At 44.2% G+C, this 15,541-nt stretch overlaps 1 long non-coding RNA gene across 1 annotated transcript; it reads right to left on the reverse strand.

Moving 5' to 3' along the window:
• Positions 1–7,706: 7,706 nt before the first annotated feature.
• LOC125168464 (uncharacterized) lies at positions 7,707–15,320 on the reverse strand. Its single transcript, XR_007153154.1, has 3 exons — positions 15,191–15,320; positions 11,917–12,538; positions 7,707–7,851 (listed from the first exon to the last, which is right to left on the reverse strand). It is a non-coding gene; the product is annotated as an uncharacterized LOC125168464 (long non-coding RNA).
• Between the last annotated feature and the right edge of the window lie 221 nt (positions 15,321–15,541).

Raw genomic sequence — 15,541 nt, forward strand, 5'->3', positions numbered from 1 at the left:
TTTTCCAGAATGGCTGCACCAGTTTGCATTCCCACCAGTAGTGCAAAAGAGATCCTCTTTCTCCGCATCCTTACCAACATCTGTTGTTGCCTGAGTTGTTGATGTTAGCCATTGTGACAGGTGTGAGGTAGTATCTCATTGTGGTTTTGATTTGTATTTCCCTGATGACGAGTGATATTGAGCATTTTTTCATGTATCGGTTGGCCATCTGGATGTCTTTGGAGAAGTACATATATTCATGTCTTTTGCCCATTTCTTCACTGGATTATTTGTTTTTTGGGTGTTGAGTTTGTCAGTTCTTTATAGATTTTGGATACTAGTCCTTTATTCTTTTTTTTTTTAATTTTTTTTTCAACATTTATTTATTTTTGGGACAGAGAGAGACAGAGCATGAATGGGGGAGGGGCAGAGAGAGAGGGAGACACAGAATCGGAAACAGGCTCCAGGCTCTGAGCCATCAGCCCAGAGCCCGACGCGGGGCTCGAAGTCCCGGACCGCGAGATCGTGACCTGGCTGAAGTCAGACGCTTAACCGACTGCGCCACCCAGGCGCCCCAAGTCCTTTATTCTTTTATCTGATATGTTGTTTTCAAGTATCCTCTCCCATTCCACTGGTTGCCTTTTTGTTTTGCCAATTGTTTCCTTCACTGTGCAGAAGATTTTTCTTTTGATAAGGTCCCAGTAGATCATTTTTGCTTTTGTGCCCCTTGCCTCCGGAGACATGTTGAGTAAGAAGTTTCTGTGGCCGAGGTCAAAGAGGTTTTTGCTTGCTTTCTCCTCGAGGATTTTGATGGCTTTCTGTCTTATGTTTACTTTCATCCATTTTGAGTTTATTTTTGTGTGTAGTGTAATAAAGTGTTCCAGGTTCATTTTTCTGCATGTCGCTGTCCTGTTTTCCCAGCACCACTTGCTGAAAAGACTGTCTTTATTCCATTAGATATTTCTTCTTGTTTTGTCAAAGATTAGTTGGCCATACATTTGTGGGCCCATTTCTGGGTTCTCTATTCTGTTTCATAGATCTGAGCATCTGTTTCTGTGTCAGTACCATACTGTCTTGATGATTACAGCTTTGTAATACAGCGTGAAGTCCGGGATTGTGATGCCTCCGGCTTTGGTTTTATATTTCAAGATTGCTTTGACTATTTGGGATCTTTTCTGATTCCATACAAATTTTAGGGTTGTTTTTTCTAGCTCTGTGAAAAATGCTGGTGTTATTTTGATAGGGATTGCCGTTTATTTATTTATTTATTTTGAGAGAGAGTGTGAGCAAGCATGAGCAGTGGAGGGGCAAAGACAGAGGGAGAGAGAGAATCCCAAGCAGGCCCCTCAGCATGTGGCCCAACTTGGGGCTTGAGTCCACCGCAGTGAGATCATGACTTGAGTCAAAATCAAGAGTCTGTCTACTAACTGACTGAGCCACACAGGCACTCATTTGGCTTTCATTTCTTTGCTGCAATATCTTGCTTAGGACAAATGAATTAAAGAATTTCACACATGGGGCAAATCTGTAGCCTGACTTGCAAATCCTTTTTTCCTCCAATCAAACCACTTGTTCCTTTGGTGCTAACATTCACTAAGTTTTCAAGAAGCCATTTTCTATGGAGAATACATCTTAGTGCCTCATTCCATTAGTGACTCTCTCTCTCTCTCTCTCTCTCTCTCTCACACACACACACACACACACACACACACACACACACTTTGTTCTTACAAAGTTCATTACTGAAAATAACCTAGTAATACCATTAACTCAGACATCTGTACTTTCACCCCAAAGCATAACAAACCTCCCACTCAGTATAATTCGTCTGTACACATTTCTTCTAACCTTCAACCATGTTTTCTGTGCATCTTTAAATACTATTTGCTGATCAAGGAATCCATTCTAGTTTGTGACCGTATTCTTTTCCACATCTGTTTCAGCCATTTTTACCATAGAAGGAAGAACACAGAAAAAATATGCATGATCTTTTGCTTCTTCTAAGAAATCCTTAAAGATGCTTCTTAATTGTTGTATACTGACATTTAAAAAAAATAGTGGATTGGGCGTCACCCAACATAAAATAATGCCAACGCTATTTTAGAAATTTGTGTCTTCATTCTGAATGCTTACTTTTTGGACATTCTGCTACTCATGGTGACTTCCTACTCACATGCAGCCTAACATTTGAGGCAGATTAATGACAGTGGATGTAAACATGTATTTCAAAGAATCATCGTTTCCATGTTTTTCATTTGGCTGACGTCTCGTCAGAAGTGATCAGATCACCACTGCTGCACCTCGCAGCATGGCTGACCCAGAGCCCATTTACGTGCTGGGCTCATGGTCAGCTGGGCCATTTCCACATTGTCTGTCCGCATAAATCTTCCAACTGCTATTTCTTGGCAGGAAACTTAAAGCCAAGTGTTCATTTTCTGAGAGTTAGTTTAGTTAAAATCGGGTACTGTATTCCATCAATGTCCCAACAGGGCATATTTCACACTACACTGAAGTGAAAGATGCCACGTGTAGAGCCCCAATTTATGTCAGCACAAGGTCCATAGGTGACAACCGTGTACACCTTGGCGAATTGTTTATAAAATTCATAGCAGCATGCTTCAGTTCTGCTTCCAAAGCAGAGGTGGGTATATGTAGAATGGATCTGCCTGGAAATAGGAGGAGAAGGGCAAGTGAAGGTCACTTGGGATGGTTGAAGCCGATGGGGAAAACATCCTCATCACAGACTCGCCTTCCTGACCCCCGGTATAACCCTTCAGTTTGGCCCTGGGAGATCTGGCTTTGTAGATAGGAGCTCATATCTTGCCTGTCCAGGTATAATATGGATGTAACCCACATCTGTCTTGTCCTCTCTTTGGCAAACACTCCTATCTCCCCACACACGCGCTTAAACTCTTCCACAGTTCAATACTCTTTTCTTGTAAACAAGACTTGGAGAGAATATTTTTTTTCTCTTGCCCAAAAGCAGATTCAACCTACTCCATCGAGGTGGTAGAGGGCTTTCCCCCTCTCTACAAAAGCAATAAAGCTGACTTTGCTGTCGTTAAGTTTTATAAGGTAGTGCTGACCCTATCACGGACTGTTCTCCTCCAGACTGCTTTACTCATTAACCACAGCTGAGTGTTAACCTTTCCAGACATAAATAATACAGCAGCACCTTGGCCTGAATGGAAGAGGGAATGGCTAAGCCTTTAATTTGTCTTTTTCCCTTGGATACTTGCAAACTTTTTCTTCTTGTGTTTGACAAAATGTCAAAACCGTATTTCTCTTTGTGTTAAGAAATTCTTCATCCAGCCCTGAACTTGTGCTCTCTGCCATTTAACTTTGCAACATGTGTGGTGGGAGGGTGACTCAGCCATGTGACGTGCTTTGGCCAGAGAGATATTAGCAGACACGACCAACAGGCTGCAAATGGGTGTGGGCACTGGAGCTTGCTCCCCTGTGCCTCCACAATCACCAGGAGAATGACAAGCTGTGCTAGCCCACTGGTCCCAGGATGAGGCTGAGGTTCATATGGAACAGAGTACTTCAGACACTCCAGTTACCACAAACTCATCCAGATTAGCTGACAACTGCTGAGTCTCAGACAGGGAAGTCCAGCCAAGATCAGTGAGTGAAGCCACCTCGCTGACCCCAAGTTGATTCCAGAAGTGAGAGCATAAACACTGGTGAATGTGCCTGGGATTCCGTGGTTCTTGGGTCTGCCCTTCTGTCTAAAGCCTGCCCCACCCCTGCACTCTGGACCCAGGCAAGCCCTCTTGTCAGGGACCCCTCTCTAATCATCACCCTGACTCCTACTTCCTGAGCCCCTTCTTCCTTATTGGCTCTTTTCTCGTCAGCACTGGAATCATCTCGTCTCTCCTATCATTTGCTCCTTGTGTCTTATCACCCTCCTCCACTTACCACCTCATCTGCCCTTCCCTTTACAGGTAGAATATTGAAGGAGAAAGTTAGCCCTGCCCCCAGGTTCCACTTCCCACCATCCATTCACTCTGCAATTGCTCTCCTGTCACATTACCAAAACTGCTCCTGCCCAGGCCACTGGAGATCTGCTAGTTACAGAATCATGGACACTTGCCCTCCTTCACCCTTTTTATCCCCCCTCTCTCCCCCTTCTCCTCTTACCCCTTCACATATTCACTCTGGCATCATATTTTCCTGGTCTCCTACTTCTCTGCTGATCCTCCGGTTGCCTCATGATCCTTAGGCTGGTTCCCTCAGGGTCTGTCCTCAGATCCCCCTCTTTACTCTCTACCTGGGATAATCTCATCCCATTCCCATTGTCTCTGTTACCAACCATAGGCTGGGGACTCCCACATTTCTAAGTCCTGCCAGTTCCCTGTGCCAAGCTTGAGAAATGTATGTGTAAGAGTCTGTTGGAGAGCCCAGAGACAAATGTGAGATCTCTACAATTTAACACAGTGGTGTCCCCTTTAGACCCCCTCTTTCCCCAGTGTCTGCCATGTAAGTGAACACTACATCTCTCCCAGCCAGTAACACAAGCTTTATTTAGCCTTAGCTTCTCTCCTGCTTCCTTTTCCCACATTCAACTCATTCTCAAGTCCTGCTAATTCTACCCTCCTAACACATCGTCAGTCGTTCACTGTTCTCTATCTCAACGTCAGCTACCTTAGCTCAAGCCACTTTTATCCTTTGACTTGATTGCCTTTCCAGGCTCCTAACTTGCCTCCCATCCTCACCTTTCCCGGCTCTAAGCCATTTCCCATACTGCTACTAACACCATCCTCCTAAAATGAAAATTTGATCACCTCATTCCTCTGCTTAGAAGCTTTCAATGATTTTCCACTGCTGGGAATCACCAAAGTCTCTTTGTGGTCTGGATCCTTGCTTACCTCTCCAGTGTAACCTCTTGACATTCCCTTCCTAAAACTAGTGGAAGCCATAAAGAGCTACTTGCAGGGGCACCTGGGTAAACTCAGTTGGTTAAGTGTCCAACTCTTGATTTTGGCTCAGGTCATGATCTCACGTTCATGGGATTGAGCCCCACATCAGGCTCTGCACTGACAGCACAGAACCTGCTTGGGATTCTCCCTCTCCCTCTCTCTCTGTCCCTCTCTCGCTTGAGCTCTCTCTCAAAATAAAGAAACATTAAAAAAAAAGAACTACTTGAAGTTGCTCAAGGACACCCTGTTTTCTCCCTCTTGCAGCTTTTGTACCTCCAGCTCTGCCTGCTTGGAATAACCCACAGCACAGACTTGCACTGGCAGGTCGGGTATGAAGCATCCCTGTATCCCTCACATGTATTGGCACATCACCCCCACCCAGTCTACTACTTACACTCTCCCCTTTCACTCAGTGGCCTCCTTCCTTGTCCATCAACTGTGTGCAAGTCCTTGAAGCAGGGATTGTGTCTTCTTCATCCCTGCATCCTCAGAACCCACCACATCTGGGAACATAGTAGGTGGTCAATCAACGTCGGTTGACTGATTTGACTGAGAAAATAAATTAATTAATATGCACATGAACCACAGACCTCTCAACTGAACGCTTTTCTACCTTGTATACTGTAGAGGGAAGACCTTTTGATTCCTCAAAGATTTCCTCTTCTCACCTATCATCTACAAATGGGTTCTGTCCTTATTCTATTGGTGGTATCTTTAGGTCCTATAAAAATGTCTACAATTCTTTTATGAGCTATCTCAGAGCAATACACTTCTTAAGCTTCCCTTGTCTCTAATGGTTGCCATATGGGGATGTGATACACTAATGTTTGCTTCAATAAGCTGAAGTTATTGTTAAAACAAACTGAACCGCCTTCAGCTCACCTCCCGTTCTAAAGGGCCCACTAAAATTGATTCTGTGAAATAGGCTTTTAAAAAATATCCTCCTTAAGGACAAAATATAAACAGGGGAGGGCTGTTAGCTCAGAAAACACAAGCCTATTTGGAGACCACGTTTGTTTCACTTGACCACACAGGAGGTGATAACATCACTGTCATAAAGCGGTCTAAACCTGTTTTCATCCACACTAATGGACCCAGAGTTCTCAAAGATTCTGAGAACAAAATGATGCCATATTCAGCTTTGAATGACTTGGGGAGTGACCCAGCTATGACATGCCCACAATTCATGTGTCTGTGTGATGATGGGGACAGTGCACACAAGGACTATAGCACAAAATTTCTTGTTCATATGTACCATAAGTTCTCCATGCTGATAAACCAGAGTACCACAATTCTGTATCTAAAAGCTTTTCTTAGGATGGCATGAAACCTATAGATTATGCCAATTCATACACAAACGCACACACATAGATTTTATAATATTTGTCATGTAAGCCTTCTGTTTACTATCGTCTAAGACTAAGAACAGTAAATAGCTCCAGACTGACTATTTTCTTGCAATTGACCCATTTGGAGTCATATTGTGAATTGAGGGTTCTAGAATCACCATCAGGAAAGCACTTCAGGACTGGAACTCAGCTTCAATACGGAGAAGAAAGTTTTGACTCTCTAGCTCCTGTTGGTAGAAAGCCTTGGCAGTGGTCATTTGGCTGCGTGGTTACCTTGAACTCTGATTGTTTGTGTCCACTTCCAGGGTGAAATGTATCCTCAGAGGCCTGAAAACATACCCCAGACAGGAAACACAGATGGACGGGTCAAGGAAATGCATCAAATAGACCTGGAAAGGCAGTGGAGGTTCAGAGCGAACACAGCCCCAGGCAAGGTACTGGGAGAACCCAGTATATTATAAACATATAATATAATGTTGTCATGATCTATGCCAGACTTTTTGTTTTTGGACTGAGGAAGTAGAGTTCAATGTCTGCAAAGTTCTGAATGAATGTTTTCTCTCCAGCCATACAAGTTGTAGGAATGGAGAGAATGACCTCCAATGACTTCAGAAGGTAGTGGAGTGTCCAAACTCTCATTACTATATACTGCTATAAGTTAAAAAAATGTATATTTATTTATTAATAGATTGCAAGCATGTACTACCATACTAACATAATGTGCACGTGATAAAGCATATACAAAAAAAAAAAAAGGAAACTAAGCAATGTCTGAGATAAACGTACAGGGCTTCTAACACTTTCTTCCCACATGATACGAGATTGCCGTTCATGTCTCCTGTTGTGATGAGGGCCATCTCTGCTAATGGTGAAGAGCTTTAGCTACTCACAGGCCAGCCTACAGAGAACAAAAGGAAGATCAAGTGAGTGAGAAGTTGGAGAATTCTTCAGAGAGGGGATTATACGTGGAGATGTGGACTTCCATTTCTGGAGATGTACTGGACCAGAAATCCTGATAATCTTTCCACTCCAAACTAAACAAGCAAACCACAATTTTTTAAATTGAATAATTTAAATAATTATTTATGAATAATATGTTTTAAAAATTCAGAACCCTTGGGGCAGTGGAGAAAGACTCAGGATATAAAAATAAAGTGGCCATGGAAGACAGCAACTGTCCTTAAGGGTTTCTCAGACCCCTTCATCTATTTCAGTGCCTTGGGTTTCGTGGCCATGCTGTGGGAGGCGGGCAGTTGGAATGGCAGGGGTTCCCCACACACTACTCCCTCAGTGGAAGGAAAGAAAATTCTGCTTCACAAGGACACAAACGAGGAAACTTGTCTCAGCCTGCCTTGGCTCTTGGAAAAAGAAAAATCTCTCCCAAATAAGTATCCCAACCACAGAACTGTTTCCAGGCAGGTCTGGGGCTTGAATTTGCACTATCTCTGTATACGAAAAAGCATGGAGATTAATTACCAGGAAATTAGTTCAGCCCAATGTTGAAAGCACCCTGGCAGATGGCAGCAGCACAAATGCAAATTCTTTCTGGAAGAACAGAACTTTGTCAGCCCCAGTCTCCTGGGGTTCCCATCGATACAGGCCTGAGAAACGGGCATGCAGAGGAGAGAGAAGGTCAACCACAGAGTCAAGCAGAGTTTCCCAAAAGAGATGGTATAGAAAATAGGAAGAAGCAGTATTAGAAGAGTAGAGGCTGAGGACTTTCCAGGTTGGAATCACAATAAATCCCAAGCAGGATAACAAAGAAAAAAAATCCACACTTTGACACACTTTTGTAAAATTGCCTTCACCCCGAAGGCAAAGAACAGATCTTAAAAACAGCCAGAGAGGGAACTTGGATCATAGGAATGGCAACTGACAGCCACAAGCCTCTCCAACAGCAACACAGAAGCCAAAAGTAGAGGAAAACCAGCTCCAAAAGGCTGAGAATCAAAAATGGTATACCCTGTGAACATGTCTTTCACGACAATACAGAGAAAGAAAAAACATTTTTCAGACAGATGTCAAGAGAATTCGCCACCATGAGAACCTTCCTTCAATAACCTCTAACCTTTGAGCGATCCCTCTCATTCTGAGAACAGTTCTCACAGTGCTGATCCAGAGACTGGCGGAAGTCGTTTCTACAGGAGAAGATGGTCACCTCCCTTCTGTCCCTCTCGCGCTTCCTGTCTCGGTCCCCTGTGCCCAGAGCTACCTGAAAGGGCTGGGTGTATTTCTTCTCTCCCTTCTCTTATCACATTGTTGACATGACATGAAGGAGCCCCCTGAAGGATTCTTCTTTTCCTTTCCTGAATGGGCTGTCTGCACCAGATGTTAGAAATCAGATTCCATCCAGAAATCTCCGAAAAGAGGCCCTTTCTGGGCTCCCCCACAAGGCAAGGCCAGAAAGGCCTACGGGGTTCACACAAGAAAGAGAAGGCTAACAAGCTTTGTTTTCCAGTTGGCCTGATATTCATCCCCATCGGCAGTGGTTCAGTGTGCTCATCACCAACGTGTCTGGGTGACGCTAACAGGACCGTCAGGTGAAGTGAGAGGGGCACAGTGAAGAAAACACCAGGAGGCATAATTAGAATGAAGCGCTAATAACTCTGCCCATCAAAAAGCCCCTTTCCTTGTGACTCTGGGCGCAGTTCATTAAGCAGCGCTGCCAGCTGGAAAGGAGCAGGCAAACATGTGCCAGGGTGAGCCTGTCCTTGTCCTCGAGGCTGAGAGCACCTCCTTGCAGCCCAGCTGCCTAGAGAGCTCGTGGACACAACGTGCAGCTCGAAGCGACTCATGATGTCGGAGCTTGGGACCAGTCCTTAGCACCCCACCATGGGGTGACTCTTCTGAAGTGAATTCGCTCCAGGACGGAGCCCTGCAGGGCATCAGTAGCCTGCAGAGGTAAGATCGGCTTTTCTCAGGGAGCCTGAGCATCCAGTACGGCAACACGCATCACAGGGCAGAGGTTCATGCATAAAAGGTTCAGGCAAACTACAAGTGTCTGACTAATTTTATGATTTCCAAATAACAGAGCCATTCCGCCGTCCTTCACAGGGAAGAAAAACTCAGGCATGATTCCTGCCTCATTTGCTTCTTGGAACAAACTTGCTAAAACGGAGATTATTGGCATTCTTACTTTACAGATGGAAGGTGCTGAGGGGGATAGTGAAGGGGTCAATGCCCTGTGGCTGGTAAGCTCAGAGCCCTAGTCCTTTCTATGCAAAGACAGAGCTTAGTCCCACAAAGATGGTAGCTCCTAGCCTGAGAGGTTATGCAAGTACATAAAAAACATCCTATTAGTATTTATGGAGCTCTTCCTTTGTGCTAGGAACACACACAGGGTTTTACATGTGTTAATTCTTTTAATCCTCACAGCCTCCTAGGAAGTAAGCACTATTTTTATTCCTATTTTACAAAATTGGAAAACTAAGGCCCTGAGATGTTAAGTTTCTTGCCCAAAGTCATAGAGCTAGTTACCCCTCCAGAGCCTTTGTTCTTCATCCCTCTTGTGAGTGTCACATTCTTTCATCCCTCCTTCCTCTTTCCTCCAGCTCTCTTCTTCCTCTTCTGTCCCTAAATAAGGTTCTGGTAGGTACTGAAATGATAAACCAATATAAAGAAAATTTTCAGAGAGCCCGGGTGGCTCAGTAGGTTAAGCGTCCAACTCTTGATTTCAGCTCAGTCATGATCACGTGGTTCATGAGATTGAGCCCTGTATCGAGTCTGCTTGGGATTCTCTCTCTCTCTCTTTCTCTCTTTGCCCCTCTCCTGCTTGTGCGCACATGCTCTGTTTCTCTTTCTCTCTCAAAAAAGGAAATGTTTGTTCATTGTTTTTTCTTTCATCACCAGTGCTGTCACCTACTAAGTTCTCAACCTGGATGGCATCTTTGGCCGTTTTTTTCTGAGGAGGGAAGGATCAGCATTAAGTGACTTAAACTCAGTCACTCTTGAAGGCACCACGAGCATGAGACCTAACAGGTACTTTGTGACTGTGAATGAAAAGAAGCCTGACTGGCCAGGACTTAACCCAGGTCTTGGCAGTGTTAGCCGGGGCTGGAACTAATGATCCACAACTCCATTTCTGTGACCTAACCCGGGGCTGGCATCCACAATACACCCAGGTGCAGAGCCCCCGCTGGCTGCCCGCAGCCTGGACCAGGTTCTGTCCTGGCAAGGCTAGCAGAACAAGCCTGCTTGTGCTCTCCTCACCACACCTCCCCAAAAAGCAGGTGTACAAGTTGGCTGGCCATCAGAGGAGGTGACTGCCCCCCTGGTGTCACATGTAAGGTTTATTAAACTGCAGAGCATCAGAGCTTCATTTGTGACTGGCCAATCCTCAGCAGCCTGCCTTTGTCATCCGTTGTCACTGACTGTGTTTCACTGTCACAGCTTTATTAGGATGCGGTGACACCTTGCCATTGCTCCTTTGTTTGGGCCCATTGACTGGACCATATGTCTGAGGAGTCTCTGCCAATAGATCTATCGTATATTAATTGGCTCTGCTTTGGATTCTGCAAACGTTGCCAGGCTAGTCATGGGTAGAAAAGGTGTCTTCAGGGGCAAAGATAGAGAGGAATGGATAGGCCCAAGTTTTTTGGCCCTGAAGTTTATATAATTGTGAGGACCCTCTTTAAGAAAAAGAACACATTATGAATATGAAATTTTGGGGCCCTTGCAAGGCCCTTGGAGGGATCTATGTGAGTGGGATGGGTGTGCTGATAATTAAACTTCATTAGCTTCACGGTAAGAGTATCTCATGTGTCAGGTGATCCACAGATGGATGGAAGCAAGCCTGCCACATCTGTGGTTGCCATTGGGGTAGACCTCTGCCGTGGCTTGCTTGAGGGTCTATCTATGGAAATCAGTCTTCCTGTTTAGCACTTAGCAAAGGAGGAGAACACAGGAGAAAGAAGAAGATTCAGTTCCCAACACAACTTCAAGAAAGAAGAAAGTCAATTGCTCCACCTAACAGAGCACAAGCCACAGAGAGAGTAGAGAAAACAGAAGTGTCCAGAGAGTGAAACAATCTCTCACTGGGCCCCTAAAACTCATCAAGAAATGAATCAATACTATTTTGGAAGGAGGAAGAGGGGCTGAAGTAAAGAACTAAAATATTGTTCACTCATCCCACTAACGAGTCTTACTGTTGTCAGTAGGTAGAGTCATCTCTATGTTGGCTATTTGCTATTTGTTCCCCATCTGCTGCCTCCTTATATTGCTTTCATTCACTGTCTGCTCATCTCTACTTTGCTGTTAGCCCAAAAAGCTACCAGTATGGGTTGCATCGCCCAGGTTCCCTGGCCCTCTGGCCTACAGTTGGTCTTGGCCATTGGGAAGCACCAGGAGGAGACCAGAGGTGAGAGGACAGAGGGACTGGGGTATTTCTTTCCTGTTTCTCCCTGCTTCAGTGTCATAGTTCTGGCAGGGGCTGAGCCATTATGCCTCCATGATTACAGTTCTCATGGGCTCTGGTCACAGGCCTAGAGGCAACAACGACTTCCCACTGTTAGTGTCTAGGTGCCTCAACATACAAAGGACTGTCAGCTTGTCCAACTGAGGCCTCTTATGACTTTCTTTCATAGAATGAGAAGGAGGAGGAAAGAGAGAGGGATGCACAGAAACAGGGTAACAGGCAGAGAGTAAGATAAATAAAGAGAGAAACATACCTGAAATGATTAAATGAGAACTCTTTTTATTTGCTAAAGTCAGCTTGGCCATTCCCAGTCAGCATTTCTGAAGGATCTTTGAAATAGAACCGAATGTAAAATGTTGATGATTTGTAAAAGCTGCGGGGATTCTTATGTGGAAATAAAGGGGAAGAAGATCACACTTGGTCTTGAAAGGAGATCTGTTGTTTTGAAGTTGGAAGTTGCGCTAAGGGTGGCCTTTTGGCAGAAACATTTCTCTCAAGTCTTTAGAAAGTGATGAAGGGTAAATAATAAAGATTCCATCTTCCTTTGGCTGCTGGTGGGTCAGAACCGTTTGGGCTAGAAGAGCCTGCTGGAGAGCTGAGATCTTAGCCACTGTAACCTCAATTAGTCATGGAGCTTGAACAAATTCCTAAACTCCAGTGACTCCATTTCCTTTCCTGTGAGATGGGATTGATGATGCCTATTACTTCCCCAGTGATGCTTCATGAATGGAAGCTCGCATAAATATCACACTGTACAAGTGCAAAGAGGACAAGTTCTTTTAGTAAATTGATGATACTTGGTCCAAAAACAGAGATTATTTTAAGTGTTACAACCATACAGGTTTTCCATGTTGGAGATTATAGCAATGAGAGTCCTAGCAAGAAACAAAATACAATGAGGACACTCATTGAACAAAAAGCCTTCTTACAAAGGTGTGGTCAGGGTTAAGAGAAACAGCAAGGCATGTTGAAGCACCCAGAGACTACAAAGAGTGGGAAGCCATTGCTACCTCTAGGCTTCTGACCAGAACCCAGTGAGAGCTAAAGCCATGGAGGTAGGGTCACTCAGGGTCACTTTCAATAAGAAACTCAGTCCTACTTCAAAAAAAGAGGGTAAGAGGTGAAAAATGCCACCATAAATCTCTTGGTTGTTTTCTCTTAAGCCTATTTTGGAAATAAGTGAACGTATCTATTATAAATCAACTAACTTAACAGGTAAACATTGTTACTGACATCACAGAGTTTGTTAACTCTTATTCCAGAATAAATTGTCAAGGCTTCCTTAAATAACAAACATTTGGCTTATTGAAGAATATATACTCATTTAAAGGGGTTTCTGACTTGCCTTTTTTTTTTTTTTGAAACTTAAACATGTCGATGGCTAGATAAACATACCTGAAAAGTAGCCTTGGCCCACAGCTTCCTTACTGACCAGTAGTTCTTCTCTTTGGTGGTGGGTTCATCTGCCCCCTGACCACTAACCCAATATTTATTCTCCACTTTATCTCTTAAGAAGGGAGGCCCAGTGACCCAACTGGAGTTCCAGGGTTGTTGATTCAGCTCAGAGGTTGGATAGAAGCTTGTGGTTCTTCTATATAGAAACTTTCTCTTGTCTGCTTCATAATCCCTCTCTCACTACACATGCCCATAGAGAAAGGCTCAATAACTTTGTCCAGGAACTTTCATGGAGGACAAAGCCCTTCACATTGGCCATAGGGTCCCTGAGGCCTGTCTGTGCACTGAGCTTTTTCCACAATGAGAAATAGATTCTCAAAAGCTGCATCTAAAAATATAACTTGCTATTGATTATCTTCCTGCATCAGGGAAGGCCAAAAGACATCAAAATCTTATGACCAAGAGAAATCCAATGAGCAGATGCCCTTTGCTCTGGGCCATTTGTTTCTTTCACCCTGCTTAGGGATTCTGTAAATCACCAAAAACAAGGAGAGTAAACACAAGGTGAGGGTGAGGCTAACCATAGAAGGGCCACTCAATCCACCATACTCCTGATCTGTCAGTATCTTTACAACTCCATGCCTTGTGCAGGATGCCTGAGTGAAAATATTTCCCCAGGCTAAAATTCTATACCTGCTAGGAAGTCAGATGATGAAAACAAATGGGAAAATAATTGAGCTGGGGCTGTATTTGAGCTGCAAAATTTCAGAGATGAGTTCCCTCAGCCTAACTTGATATGAAGAATACAACTTTATTACACAGCATCTATGACTCTATATCTAAAAATTCTTTCAGAGCAAATTTATTTGTGGTTTGGACAATTTGAGAGTTTCAGGCCAAGGAGACACTAATGTCTTTAGCTGAGATTTGGAATGAACTGGAAGTCCAATGAAACACAGATACAGTCTTCATGAAGGGGTCTACATGAATCCTGCTGTCTCAGCTTCAGGACCTCCTACACTGGAACCTACCTTGACTATCCTTTTGGTTTCCCATTCTCTGCTATGGTTTGGCTTGTCTTCCCTCTGGCTCAGGCTACACTTGTCTGAACTTCCCTCTGGCCTTCCCAGTTCAGGTCATTCAGACTCCATGAAACTTGGAGATAGTTTAGGAACTGCCTTACTGCTGTCCTTCTCAGTGAACATAAAGCCAAGCCATCTGCTGCAAATAAGGGAATGGAAACTACAAATAGGGACAGGGTAGAGAAAGCAACTGATAAAGGATTAAATTAGTCATTAGAAAGTTTCAGGTGCTAAGGGGTTGGCATTGCTCATGCATAAGGATGGCCCTACAATGGGCGTTCATAGGCACCACTAAACAGCAGACCTTGAGGAAGGGGTGGTTGGATTGGATTTTTCAAGTTGGGATTGTCAAGGTGCTGATTATCAGTGGAAAGATGACAGCTCACTGGGCAGAGGAGAGGATTGGGAAGAGTGTTTGTGAAGTAACTAACAATGAAAAACATAATGGTCCAAAAGGAGGGATTGTCAGAAAGCACCAATGGACTAGAAGGCCCAGCAGAGTCAGAGAACTAGAAGTCTTGAGGGATGGAAAAATGTGTCTGGTGAGACTGGTAACATGTGAGAGAAATAGGAAGACAGCCAGGAGTGAAAATTCCAAATTTCAGGCAGCACAAAGGGAGAGGGAGGAGGTGGCTTGGTTTAGGGTGTGGCCATGGCAATTGGTGGACAAGGGGAGGGAGGGGTCTGGACTGGGCTGATCGGTGGCCAGTCCTTGTGGACCTTGAGGTCAATTAGCCTAATGGCAGGAACAGATCTTTCCAGAGAACATGGAGCTGGTAAATAGCAGTGACTAGAGCCCAGGCCTCTGGGCTCCCTTCTTTTGTGTTCCCTGCATTAATAAGCACTGCCCACCCTTCCTGCTAACATTGGCACCAGCTCACAGTGGAGAAAGCTGTAGGAAGTCCCACTTAGGTCTCAAATTCCAAGTGTCAGGATGGCAGCCCCTTCCCTGTTCAGGAAGACCCTGGGGTGCATCTCTCTCTATGAGGTTGAGAATCCTGACTCCTGATCCACCTTCTCATTCCAGATTAAGTCCTTAAAAGTACCTACCTAGAGGTTAGCCTGGAAAAAATGATGAAATGGACATTTTCTTTTTTTTTAGATGAGGTTCTTTGTTCTTTTCTCCTGGTTAGATCTTGGCTCCTCCATGACCCTGTGTCTGAGCTAGAGATGTCACAAGTGCCAGTCCTCAAGCAACACGGAATCAGAATCTCAGCATTCTGCTTAGTTCCAAGTTAACATTCCTGGCATCCAATCAAAGTGCTCATTTTCTGGTGCATGTTCAAAAGTCAATACCACCATCAAAAACAGAATTCAAAAAATTGGGACAATGTTTTGTTTTGTTTTAACGGAATTTTCCTCTTAAAAATGAAAATTTAGCTACCAAGAAATGGCTACCAG

Source organism: Prionailurus viverrinus, chromosome B3 (assembly GCF_022837055.1).
Source record: "Prionailurus viverrinus isolate Anna chromosome B3, UM_Priviv_1.0, whole genome shotgun sequence".
In the NCBI taxonomy this organism is placed as follows: domain Eukaryota; kingdom Metazoa; phylum Chordata; class Mammalia; order Carnivora; family Felidae; genus Prionailurus; species Prionailurus viverrinus.